A 12,829-nucleotide genomic window follows, 5' to 3' on the forward strand; every position below is an offset into this window, starting at 1 on the left:
TACAAAATGAATTATCTTGAGTAAGTCCAAAGAAGACTGAGAAGAGTTACAAAGAGATTTCACAAAACTGAGCGACTGGGCAACAAAATGGCAGATGAAATTCAATGTTGATAAATGCAAGTAATGCACATTGTGTTTTCCAAAATGATGGGGTATAAATCAGCTGTTACCACTCAAGAAAGATCTTTGAGTCATGGCGGATAGTTCTCTGAAAACATTACTCAATGTACAGAAGCAATCAAAAAAGCAATGTTAGGAACCGTTACGAAAGGGATAGATAAGATGACAAAAAATGTAATGCCACTATATAAATCCATAGTATGCCCACATCTTGAATACTGTGTGCAGTTTTGGTTGCCTCATCTCAAAAAAGATATATTAGAATTGGAAAAAGTACAGAGAGGGCAACAAAAATTATTAGTGGTATGGAACAGCTTCCATATGCAGAGAGATTTAGAGGATTGGGACTGTTCACTTTAGAAAAGAGATGGCTAGTAGGGTGGATATGACAGAGGTCTATAAAATCATAAATGGAGTGAAGGAAGTGTTATTTACCCTTTCACATAACACACGAACCAGGGGTCAACCAATTAAATTAATAGACAGCAGGTTTAAAACAAACAAAAGGAAATACTTCGCACAGTCGACCTGTGGAACTCATTGCTAGGGAATGTTTTGAATGCCTAAAGTATAACTGGGTTCAAAAAAGAATTCGATAAGTTCATGGAGGACAGGTCCATCAAGGGCTATTACCCAAGATGATCAGGGACACAACCCTATGCACTGGGTGTCCCTAAACCTCTAACTGCTAGAAACTGGGACTGGAAAAGAAGGGATGGATCGCTAGATAAACTGCCCTGTTCTGTTCACTTCCTCCGAAGCATCTGGCACTGGCCACAGTCAAAAGACAACATACTGGGCTAGATGGATGACTGGTTTGACCCCATGTGGCCAGTCTTAAGAAAGGTTGTCCCTCTCTGGGTTGTGGACTCATTCTCAAAAGTTAAGAATGAAATCAATTACTGTTATGACTGTCTAAAGGCAGTTCTTCAATCATGCACTCTAGGCATTCTGTTTTGGACTACTGTGGAAGAGCTCCTTATTTTTGTTCTTATACTGAGCATGTCTAATTCTCAGTCAGAAATATTTAGGTTTGTCTCTTTATGTAAGAGAACTACCATAGTCTCAGTTCTGATGCAGTCTAAACAAATATTCAAATATCTAAATATTATGGATGTCTATTTGGTTTTGAAATCTAGATCTGGTCATAGGCAGTAACACTGGTTCAGCCTTTTACCAATACTACCATTTATTGTCTCCACAAATATTTTACTCGTTGTATCCCTCACTCCAGCTTCAAGCCAACAGAAAAAAAAAAAAAAAACTGACAGGGCAGAAACATTCACACTGAGCTCTACAGTCACATCTGTATTAAGCCCTGGAGATGGTTTGGTGTATATATAGACACATGGGTTTGTTTTTGTTAAGCTCACTGTGGAAAATCTATGTTCTTCCACTACAGTGCTGTAGGACACTAAGAACACATTTCCATCAAGCACAACTTATCCTGAATGCAGGTGGGCTTAGTGGTTAAAAGCTTTTATTAAACATGCACGTGCAATGTCATTTGTTGTAAGCTTGATAATATTCAAGTGTAACTTTATAGTTAAGCACTGACATATCACATTCTCCTTTATCTCCTCTCTCAATACCTGTGTAATTTTTGTCAGTCTTAGACGTAGTTCACAATCATTAGCCCACTGTATAGAGTCAAGAAATTGAAACCATGTGAATGGTAGTTGCTGTAGCCTGGTAATCTGGCAGCTTCAAGTATGTAGATCTGATTGTTCTGCAGTTATAGAGCTAAAGATCCAGAAATATTTACTTTTCGGGTTTGCTGCCCCAAGGGTAAGTTTTCAGTACTATGAACAACGACAAAGCACTTTCTAAATTTTCAAAAAGAGATCCCCTCCTCAGAAAGAAGTAAGGAAGACTTCAGTCATAGTGGTAGTTATGTCCATCATGAAACACGTGTCCACAAATCTGCCTGTCTTGATGTCCTTAACTCTGACCGTCTCAGCCCCAGCTCAGTTTCTTCAGTATGCTCCAAATAGGTCACAATCACAATCACTGCCTTTCATGCAACTGCAAGATCTCTAAAACTGAAGCTGCATTTAGTAACTGAATAAGTGGCATAAATCAAGGTGACGAACTTCTGGATCTCATTTTTCATTTTACAGAAGTGAGAACTTTTTTTTATGGACAAATTGCCATTTTCTGCTTCCACAGATTTCACATGCAGAGCGGTCACATACATGTAACACTTAGAAGAGGACTACTCTTTTCAGAAAAACTCATGCATTTGGCACGTTACAAAAAAATCTGATATTAAATTAATATTTAGATTTCCATGAATTGTGAAAAGTGTCCTCAGTTTTTCATATTGATTTAACATACTCTTCTGCACCACATGCAAACTTTAAGATTACTTGGCCCAGGGCCGTCAGTACTGCCTTCTGGTGATTCAGGATTTTATTTTTATTTTTAAACCCAAGGAACTCAGGGTGATTTGATGTTTTCCAGACATTTCTCTTTGTAAAAATAGTCAACTAAGTCTGTGTGTAATTTTTAAAAATACAGATGTTTAGTTTGGAAATTAATATTTGACTCTATGTTAAGCTACCTGGCCCTGACAGCACCAAAGGCTTCAGTACAGCAAGGTACTTAAACACATGGCTAACTTTAAGCACCTCAGATGTCCCATCAAAGTCAATGGGAGTGCTCACGTGCTTGAAGTTAGATCCCTGCTTAAGTACCTTGCTGAATCTAGGCCTACAATTGCATTTATTATATTGGTAACAAACAAGTAGTACAGAGGCCCTTTCCCATCTAAAGGGAATCAAATTACACTATAAAAATAGCAAATCAAATTGTTGTTTATTTTACTACAAAGCCTACTCAGGCTTGCTTGGCAAAAACAACTGCCTTTGAACTGACTGTAGTTTGCAATATAGCTTTATTCTTCATCTTAAACTAACTGTCCGTGACATTTGCCAGGTTCTAGAAGCTACTAAACTACCTACTTTTTTTTTTTTCTTTTTCCCCAAGCAGGACAAAGAAAAGTTACTTACTAGTAACTTACTAGAGGTTACTTACTAGTAACCTTTGTGTATTCACACTTACAGGATATTGCACTCCTGGCATCGAGGTACAGTTGTGCCCTGAAAAGCTGTCTCTATGGAGGAGTGCACAAGAGAGCTTGTGTGAGGGTAACAGTGCACTGTTTTTAGGCTTTGTCTACACCACAGAATTGTCTCAACAAAGAAGTTATGCTGCTTCAATTAAAGTGCTTTAATTAAACCGCTGTTGCATGTCCGCACTATGATCCTTGTGTCTGGTGGCAGAACACATCCACACTAGCAGCTCTTGCATTGACAGAGAGCCGTGCACTTTGGGACGCTATCCCACTAAACAACTGACCACAGGATACTTTGGGAAGGGTTTGCAATACCTCCTGGGGCAAGTACAGTATAGCATGATGCAGGTTTCTCAATCCCATCATTCCATGGGCATCCTACTAGATTGCCAGCTGCTTTTCAATTGACATGGATGGGGGGAGGAGGACAGGAGGGGTGTGTGCGTGCGCGAGAGAGCATGCAAGCGTCAGGGAGACAGTGTGTGTGTTGGGGAAGCGTGAGAGAGATTGTGTATATGAGAGACAGCGTGTGTTGAAGCGTGTACGTTATGGGAAGAGGCTACTGAGCAGAGCTTAGGACTGATGTGCGTGGGGGAGGGGTGTCCCTCTCCCCCAGGTTTGCTTGCTTGGGCTGCTGTCTGAATTAAGCGAGAGCTTGCTGACACACTCTCCCCCAGTTCACCCCCCCGCACATCGGTCCCCAGCTCTGCTCAGCAGCCTCTTCCCCTAACACCGCTCTCTCCCCCTCCTCCCCCCCCAGCTGCTCACTTTGCCTGCCAGCTGATTCCACATTAATGATTTTGCGATTCCCTTCGAGTTCTCCCACAGACTCCTCAGATACCAGGAGCTGCATCCTCATCACCTCCGAGAGCTCTCCACCCTGAGAAATGTCAAAGTTTCCCAGAGTTTTGAAAGGGGAGGGGTATAGTGAGCAGAGTGGTCACGGTGGACACTGGGGGAGGCCAGTTATGTTGACATAATGAATGGCAGAATCTACACTGATGCTTTGTCACTTTAACTTTGCCACAAAAAGCTTTATGCCTCTCATCGAGGTAGTTTTATTTTGTTTGCAAGATAGCAGAGTTTTGCTGCCCAAAGTTGCTTTGTAGTGTGTACACCTCCACTGTTTTGCTAGCAAAAGCTACCTTTTGCCGACAAAACTGTGTAGTGTAGACAAGGGCTTTCATACAGTGGACAACATCTCCCAGCTGCAAAGGCCCATGTTATGTAGGGCTTGGAGGTAGAGGGGAAGGTGGAGATGCAGTAACACAGAGGCAACTCTAGGAACAACAGCTACTGGTAAATAACCTCTTTCTCCTATGAGAGCCTCTGAGTATTCTAATTTGCAAAGAGATTATCAAACAGTGCTCTACCAGAAGTGCACCAGGCAAGGATTTCTTCGCTAAATGCACGCTGTAGCACTGCGTTCCCAAACGATGCATCAGAGCATAATGCTAAATCCAAGGATCAATGTCTGGTGAAAGTGTGCATTGAACTCCAAGTTGCTGCTCTGCAAATCTCCACCAGGAAAACTTAGCTAAGGCCTGCCACTGATACAGTGGGTCTTGCAAAATGGGTCTTTAAATCAAGGAGTACTGGTTTCCTAGCTGACATGTAGGAATGTTCTATACACCATCTATCCCAATATGAAAGTCTATTTGGTAATGGGTTCTACCTGGCATTTCTCCCTAAATGCTACAAGTAGCCCATTAGTATTTTCTAAAGAGCTCTTTTTTTTTTTTTTTTTAAACCTGAAAAGAAAGAGTGACCTCACTACATCTACAGTATATAGACAAGTTTAAGTGGGAATGGGATTGGGGGGAAATACATTGAGGTAAGTGGAAATTTGAGACCACCTTATGCATGAAGCTGGAATGGGGCTTGTCTTTGTGCACTACAGTATAAGGTTGAGTGGCCATCAAAGCACTGATCTCATGCTTCTAGAAGGGGTAATACCGATCAGGAAGGCTAATTTTGATTAATAAATGTTGAAGAGGCTCATGCAAGATGCTCATACACAGGACCTATCAGCTTCATTAAAACGAAATTCAGGGGTCATGAAAGGAGAGGTAGGAAGTGCATTTATCATAACTTTAAGGAACTTGGAGACTGTAGGATGAGAGAAGATGGATTTGTCCCCAACAAAATTGCAAGAAAGCAAATATTGCTATCAAACGGACTTTTATGGAGAGTATGGCTAGAACCTGAAACTTAAGATGTAGGAGGTACTCTAGAACTGCAAGGATCTCCACTGGAGATGGAGTGAGTCCCTTACCTATGGCCCAGACAGTCAACTGTTTCCATTTTTGCATATTGCATTTTAGGATAGAGAACCTCCTGGATTGTAAGAGGGATGTCTGAACCCTCCAAAATCAGAAACTGTCTTCCAATTAGCCTCCGCACTGCAAGATGGAGCAGAATATGGACCCTGGACTTCAGAAAAGCAGACTTTGACTCCCTCAGGGAACTGATGGGCAAGATCCCCTGGGAGAATAAACATGAGGGGGAAAGGAGTCCAGGAGAGCTGGCTGTATTTTAAAGAATCCTTATTGAGGTTACAGGGACAAACCATCCCGATGTGTAGAAAGAATAGTAAATATGGCAGGCGACCAGCTTGGCTTAACAGTGAAATCCTTGCTGATCTTAAACACAAAAAAGAAGCTTACAAGAAGTGGAAGATTGGACAAATGACCAGGGAAGAGTATAAAAATATTGCTCGGGCATGCAGGAGTGAAATCAGGAAGGCCAAATCACACCTGGAGTTGCAGCTAGCGAGAGATGTTAAGAGTAACAAGAAGGGTTTCTTCAGGTATGTTAGCAACAAGAAGAAAGTCAAGAAAAGTGTGGGCCCCTTACTGAATTGGGGAGGCAACCTAGTGACAGAGGATGTGGAAAAAGCTAATGTACCCAATGCTTTTTTTGCCTCTCTCTTCATGAGCAAGGTCAGCTCCCAGACTACTGCACTGGGCAGCACAGCATGGGGAGGAGGTGACGAGCCCGCTGTGGAGAAAGAAGTGGTTCGGGACTATTTAGAAAAGCTGGACGAGCACAAGTCCATGGGGCCGGATGCGTTGCATCCGAGAGCGCTAAAGGAGTTGGCGGATGTGATTGCAGAGCCATTGGCCATTATCTTTGAAAACTCATGGCGACCGGTGAAAGTCCCGGAAGACTGGAAAAAAGCTAAATGTAGTGCCCATCTTTAAAAAAGGGAAGGAGGAGGATCCTGGGAACTACAGGCCAGTCAGCCTCACCTCAGTCCCTGGAAAAAACATGAAGCAGGTCCTCAAGGAATCAATTCTGAAGCACTTAGAGGAGAGGAAAGTGATCAGGAACAGTCAGCATGGATTCACCAAGGGAAAGTCATGCCTGACTAATCTAATTGCCTTCTATGACGAGATTACTGGTTCTGTGGATGAAGGGAAAGCAGTGGACGTGTTGTTCCTTGACTTTAGCAAAGCTTTTGACACGGTCTCCCACAGTATTCTTGCCAGCAAATTAAAGAAGTATGGGCTGGATGAATGGACTATAAGGTGGATAGAAAGTTGGCTAGATTGTCTGGCTCAACGGGTAGTGATCAATGGCTCCATGTCTAGTTGGCAGCCGGTATCAAGTGGAGTGCCCCAAGGGTCGGTTTTGTTCAATATCTTCATAAATGATCTGGAGGATGGTGTGGATTGCACCCTCAGCAAGTTTGTGGATGACACTAAACTGGGAGGAGTGGTAGATATGCTGGAGGGTAGGGATAGGATACAGAGGGACCTAGACAAATTGGAGGATTGGCCCAAAAGAAAGCTGATGAGGTTCAACAAGGACAAGTGCAGAGTCCTGCACTTAGGACGGAAGAATCCCATGCACCGCTACAGACTAGGGACCGAATGGCTCGGCAGCAGTTCTGCGGAAAAGGACCTAGGGGTGACAGTGGACAAGAAGCTGGATAGGAGTCAACACTGTGCCCTTGTTGCCAAGAAGGCCAATGGCATTTTGGGATGTATAAGTAGGGGCATTGCCAGCAGATCGAGGGACGTGATCGTTCCCCTCTATTCGACACTGGTGAGGCCTCATCTGGAGTACTGTGTCCAGTTTTGGACCTCACACTACAAGAAGGATGTGGAAAAATTGGAAAGAGTCCAGCGGAGGGCAACAAAAATGATTAGGGGACTGGAACACATGAGTTATGAGGAGAGGCTGAGGGAACTGTGGATGTTTAGTCTACGGAAGAGAAGAATGGGTGGGCGGGGGGGGGGATTTGATAGCTGCTTTCAACTACCTGAAAGGGGGTTCCAAAGAGGATGGCTCTAGACTGTTCAGTGGTAGCAGATGACAGAACAAGGAGTAATGGTCTCAAGTTGCAGTGGGGGAGGTTTAGGTTGGATATTAGGAAAAACTTTTTCACTAGGAGGGTGGTGAAACACTGGAATGCGTTACCTAGCGAGGTGGTGGAATCTCCTTCCTTAGAAGTTTTTAAGGTCAGGCTTGACAAAGCCCTGGCTGGGATGATTTAACTGGGGATCCGTCCTGCTTTGAGCAGGGGGTTGGACTAGATGACCTCCTGAGGTCCCTTCCAACCCTGATATTCTATGATTCTCTCTCTGAGCTGGGATGCAGAATCTTCCCTTGCTATTGAGGCAGACATCCAGAGATATAAGGCAGCAGGTATGGTGGTTCTCTGGGCTACCTGCAGAAGATCTAGACACTAGTGCCGATGAGGCCACATTGTGGCAATTAATATGATGTTGACAGTCTGACCTGATTTTCTTATGACCCCGAGGATCAAGAGAATGGAATGGAAGACATAGAAGATGTTGACTCCAGCCCACCAGAAACACATCCTTAAGAAGGTTTTCGTCTGAGTGCTCTTGTGCGATACACTTGGCATCTGGTCTTTTGTTCAGTCACAAATATATCTATTATTGGTTGGGCCCCATCTGTGAAATAGCACACTGGCTGCTGGATTCAAGGACGGCTTGTATGGATGATCCTGAGACTTCCTGCTAAGCAAGTCTGCCCACACATTCACCTCACCTGCAAGGCAAAGAGCTACTGGGTGGCTCTGGATGCACCACAGCCAAAGATATTTGTGGAAGCAAGAAGTGAGCTACAAATACACAGTACTCCTCCCTATTTGCTGCTGTGTTACATGACAGAGGTATGGTCTGTAAGCACACATACTACACACTGTTGCAGAGATAGCCAAAAGGCTTTGAGGACCCACCAAGTTGACCTAAGTTCCAGTATCTTGATAAGGGGTGTAGACTCAAGTGTTTCCCAGCCTGTGTCCTTGGCAGTCTTGGTAATGCACACCCCAGACCAGATTGGAGGCACTGGTGAGGATTATGATGTTAAGAGAGAGGAGAGCAAAAGGTATCCCCTGGAGGACATGGTCCTTGTGAATTATTTGTATTGCAGCAGTGCCTGTTCCCACTAATGAAGCTATTGGAACACTTGAGAAGGAATAGTCTCCTTTGAAGACGGTACATTTGGCATGGCCAGTGGTGTAAAAGTCTCATGTTCAGACAAGCAAAGGGTGTGAGAGAGTGATGAAACCATCAGGCCTAATAGTGTTGGGGGGGGGGGGGGGGGGGGGAAGAATCACGTAGTACATACTGGTTATTCCCTGAGAATTGCCAGAGGGTCTTGAATTTGAAAAAGCTTTTTTGTGGAAGAAAGACTGGCCTGAGTGGAGTCCAAGACTGTTCTGATTAAAATGATTCTTCGTACAGGTTGAAGTGTCAGTTTCTTCCAATTAACAGTCCCAAAAAGACTGGAAGAAGTTGCACATGTAATGATCTCTGAGGAGAGGTCTTTCACTGAGTTAGCCCTCGGGAGCCAGTCATCAAAAATATGGGTAGAAAAATATTCCTTCATGTCTGAGGTGTGCATCAGCCACTGTGAGGCACTTGTTGGGGCTGTAGACAAGTCAAAATTGGTAGCATACTTGATGTAAGCATGTTTGATTGCCAGATAAAAACAGGCATTCTTTAAATTGTGAGCTGCACACCTATCCACTGGTATAAGGAAGAGATGTCCCCTAGAGAGCATCCTGAACTTGAATGCTTTTATATATCTGTTCTGAATTCTGAGGTCAAGAATCTCAGAAAGTTACTCTTGTTGGGGATCAGGAAATAGGATTTTATTCTCACTTTCCCTGAGTTTTCCTGCAGACACTGTTCAGTGTCCCACCTCTCTGACTCACTTCTTGAAAAAGGAAATCCACTTCTTCCACCAGGATGCTCTTATAGGATGGGTGTTTGAAGAGAAAGGTGAGGGTGGCAAGATGGTCATGTGTGAAACTAGATGGAATCTGTCACAAATGGTGTCCAGTAACCAGCAATCAGAAGTAATCATGCAACAGGTGCTGCAGAAAGACAAAGTCCGAAAGTGTGAATGTATGGAGAGGAGATGTAGACTGGAGACATGGTACATGACTCAGACAGTCAAAATTGCTTTTTAGAAGCGGATGTTGAGGGGTGTGAGGATGCACAGGAAGGAAGCCTACTTTTATACTGCTGAGGTTATTTGCCAGTAGCAGGTTTAAGAGGTGGCTGATATCACTTCTGGGGATGTATCCCTTGGTGTTGCCTGGGAGCTTGTCTTTGGAAGCAAAATGACAGGCAGAAAAACCTCAGAGTTGAGGAAGAGAACTGCGTTAATTGCAGGGAGTGGAGACTGGCCATGATCATCTCTAGGTCTTCATCATTTTGTCCCTAAAAAGGGCAGTGCCCTCAAAAGGGAATTGCCCAATCCCACCCCAGGATCCAGGTAAAAGACCAGAAGCACCTCCCAAGAGCCATTCCTGTGGCCATTTTTCTTGCACTAGCATCTAAGGCAACCCAGGCTGCTCTTCAAGAGCATCAAGCAAGCATATGACTATTTGTGACCAGAGTCTTGGCCACTTCCTTCTGTTCCTTGAACAAGGATTCAAGGCTGGGGCTTATGGCATCGAACAAACCATAACTGTAGTGGGATATCACAGCTTTATAGCTGGCCACTTGAAGGCCTACTGAACCACGTAAGTAAGCTCTCCTGCCAAAACATCCAAATTTCATCTCTCTCTCTGACAGAGTGTTGCCCTTAAGTCTCCTTTATTACAGATACAATCATGGAGTTTGCCAAAGGAGGCTGCAGCAGGAACTGGTGTCTTTTAGGGTATATCCTATCACTATCTTGGATACAGGCAGGGCCAAAATATTTTTTTAAAGAAGTATTTTTGGCTGGACTGAGAAGGCTGAAGCCAGTAGGCAGAGGCAGTTTCTCCCCAATCTGCACCTGTAATATGTTGAACATGCGGATCACAGGATTTCTCCAGTGCTGTGACCCCTTGCTTGCAGCTAGCTGGAGAAGTATTTGCGATTGCCCAATAGTTTCTGAAACATTTATTAGTCAGAAGGGAAAAGAGATGAAGCACTTATCTGATCCTCTGATGAGGTGCCACCTGTATGTTTCTCTAAAGGGGATTTATATGGTTCCTAGGAAGAAATCTCATTGTATTTCTCAGATGAAAGACAGAATACCTGCAGATCTGAGGAATCTGGTGAAAGCAAGGAAGATTGCATCGACACCAAGTGAGGAATAGAGATGCTGGTAAAAGCACTGATGTTAGAGGAGATCGTGCTGAAAGGAGTATTGGCACGGATGTCAGTGTGAAGGTCTATGCCAGAGTTGATCTTGCAGCCTCCAGCAGGTCTTTCATGGAGTCCCATATGTAACGCCACAAGATGAGGTGAAGACTGTCTGGATCTGAGGCAAGGGAACGGGACCAGAATCTTGGTCAAATTGGGGGACCCTCTGGTTTTATTTCTGAAAGAGTTCAAGGTACCCTGCAGCAGTTCCAGATTGAGACTGGAGAAGTCAGCGAAGTCAGGCAGCAAACCATGTGATGTGGTGGCTAGTAGCCTCCATGGTGCATTCCCCACTCAGGCATGGAGAGATCAAAGTTTTATCAGGACCTGCAGCAATGAGGAGTCCAGTTGGTGCTGAGATGTCTAGCTCTAGTGGCATGTGGTGAAGAGGTGACAGTTTAAGTACTGTTTAAGTGTCTTCCAGGCCCTCATGAGTCGAGAGAGCACTTCCTCCTTTTCTTCTGTTTATGTCTCTCTTGTAGGGAGATGTGCTTCCTCTTCTCCTTCCTTTTAGCCAGATGAGCCTCTGAGTGGATCTCAGTGCCAAGATAGGGACAATGGAGGATAGGTTTGGCGTCAGAGCAGAGGGCAGTAGTACTGAGTGAGGGTAGGCAGCAAAATGTAGGAGCTGCCTGCATCACCACCAATGCTACTGGGACCTGAATAGATGGTGCTGATTTGGTCTTCGATGTCACTTTTAGTTTAGCCTGGTTTGGGACCTGACAGGTTCCCAAGACACGGGAAGGGTGTCTACACTGACCTGTCCTATGCTACTCTAAACTAACAATTTTCTTGTAAATATCAAGCTAGACTAAGGGAAGTTCTAGCCTGAGGAAATGAAAGCACGTTCAGTTTGCTCTCTGTAGTTGCAGCAAATGAACAGAGGTGGGTGGGAGCTGGCTGACCTTTATACAAAGTAGGGCAATGAAGTCATCCTCACACGAGATCTTCTGAGCACCCTACAACAGACACTGCTATTTGAGGCAGTTCCACAGCAAAGTGAGAATTCACAGTGGCCCTCAAACAAGAAATCAACTGTTGCTTGTCTTTCTAGCTACTCTAATTGCATTTGAGCACATAACTATCACTGAAAAGCCCAGACTTAATTTCTGCCTCTGATTTAAGTACTAACCAACATTACATTCAAAAGAGGCTTTGCATGACGTATGCCAAGCAACACACTTCTCTTGGGTCCAATTTCCTTCTCCTTCCCTCTGGCTAGGACTCACTTCAGTTCTCTTTGCTCCACTCTCTCTCAAGCCTTCTGGCCACCTTCCTCTATGAATAGCAGCTCAATATTGCTGGGCCTGATATGACTCAGCCTACCCCCAGAACGCCACTATTGTCCTTGTCCTACAGGCAAAAAGCCCTACATTTTTACTTGCCTGGATAGCACTTCACTTATCTGGGGCATCCAGGCAATAGGATTTCCCTCAGCCTGTTTGCTCCCTTAATTGTCTGATATTCAATGAATTCCTCACGAGTTTACTGCTTCTGGCATACTTAAAGAATTTCCAGCTATTTGTTTTTATATCTAACTTCTCTTCAGATACCCTCTTAGGATAGGTCTACCCGACAAGCGCTATAGCAGAACTACAGCATGGACACTTGCTACAGTCACAGAAGGGTTTTTTCTGTCACAGAAGTTAATCCATCCCCTTGAAAGGCAGTTAGCTAGGTCAACGGAAGAATTTTTCCGTTGACCTAGAAGTGTGTATACCGAGGCTTAAGCTGATTCGAGGGTGTGAATTTTTCACACCCCGTGAGCAACATAGTTAGACTGACTTAAATTTTAGGTGTAGACTAGGCCATAGCCTAATTTCCATCTAAGATTTTACCTGGAGTGAGTTAATGCTTCTATTTACTTCACTTCAACTGGGATGTCCAGTTTTTGAAGTTTGGGTTAAATAAGCTATTGAATCTTGCTTCTAAGCCATACTGGCTTATCACCAGTACTCCTTATGTACTTATTTCAATAACAAAACATTTAAAGTTAATGAAAACAAGGTGATTA

At 43.9% G+C, this 12,829-nt stretch overlaps 1 protein-coding gene across 4 annotated transcripts in view; it reads right to left on the bottom strand.

Moving 5' to 3' along the window:
- Window positions 1-12,829, bottom strand: part of UBN2 (ubinuclein 2) — a 108,361-nt gene that overhangs the window by 79,874 nt on the left and 15,658 nt on the right. The window lies entirely within an intron of this gene.

The sequence above is a fragment of the Chelonia mydas genome, chromosome 1 (genome assembly GCF_015237465.2).
Source record: "Chelonia mydas isolate rCheMyd1 chromosome 1, rCheMyd1.pri.v2, whole genome shotgun sequence".
Classification (NCBI taxonomy): Eukaryota; Metazoa; Chordata; order Testudines; family Cheloniidae; genus Chelonia; species Chelonia mydas.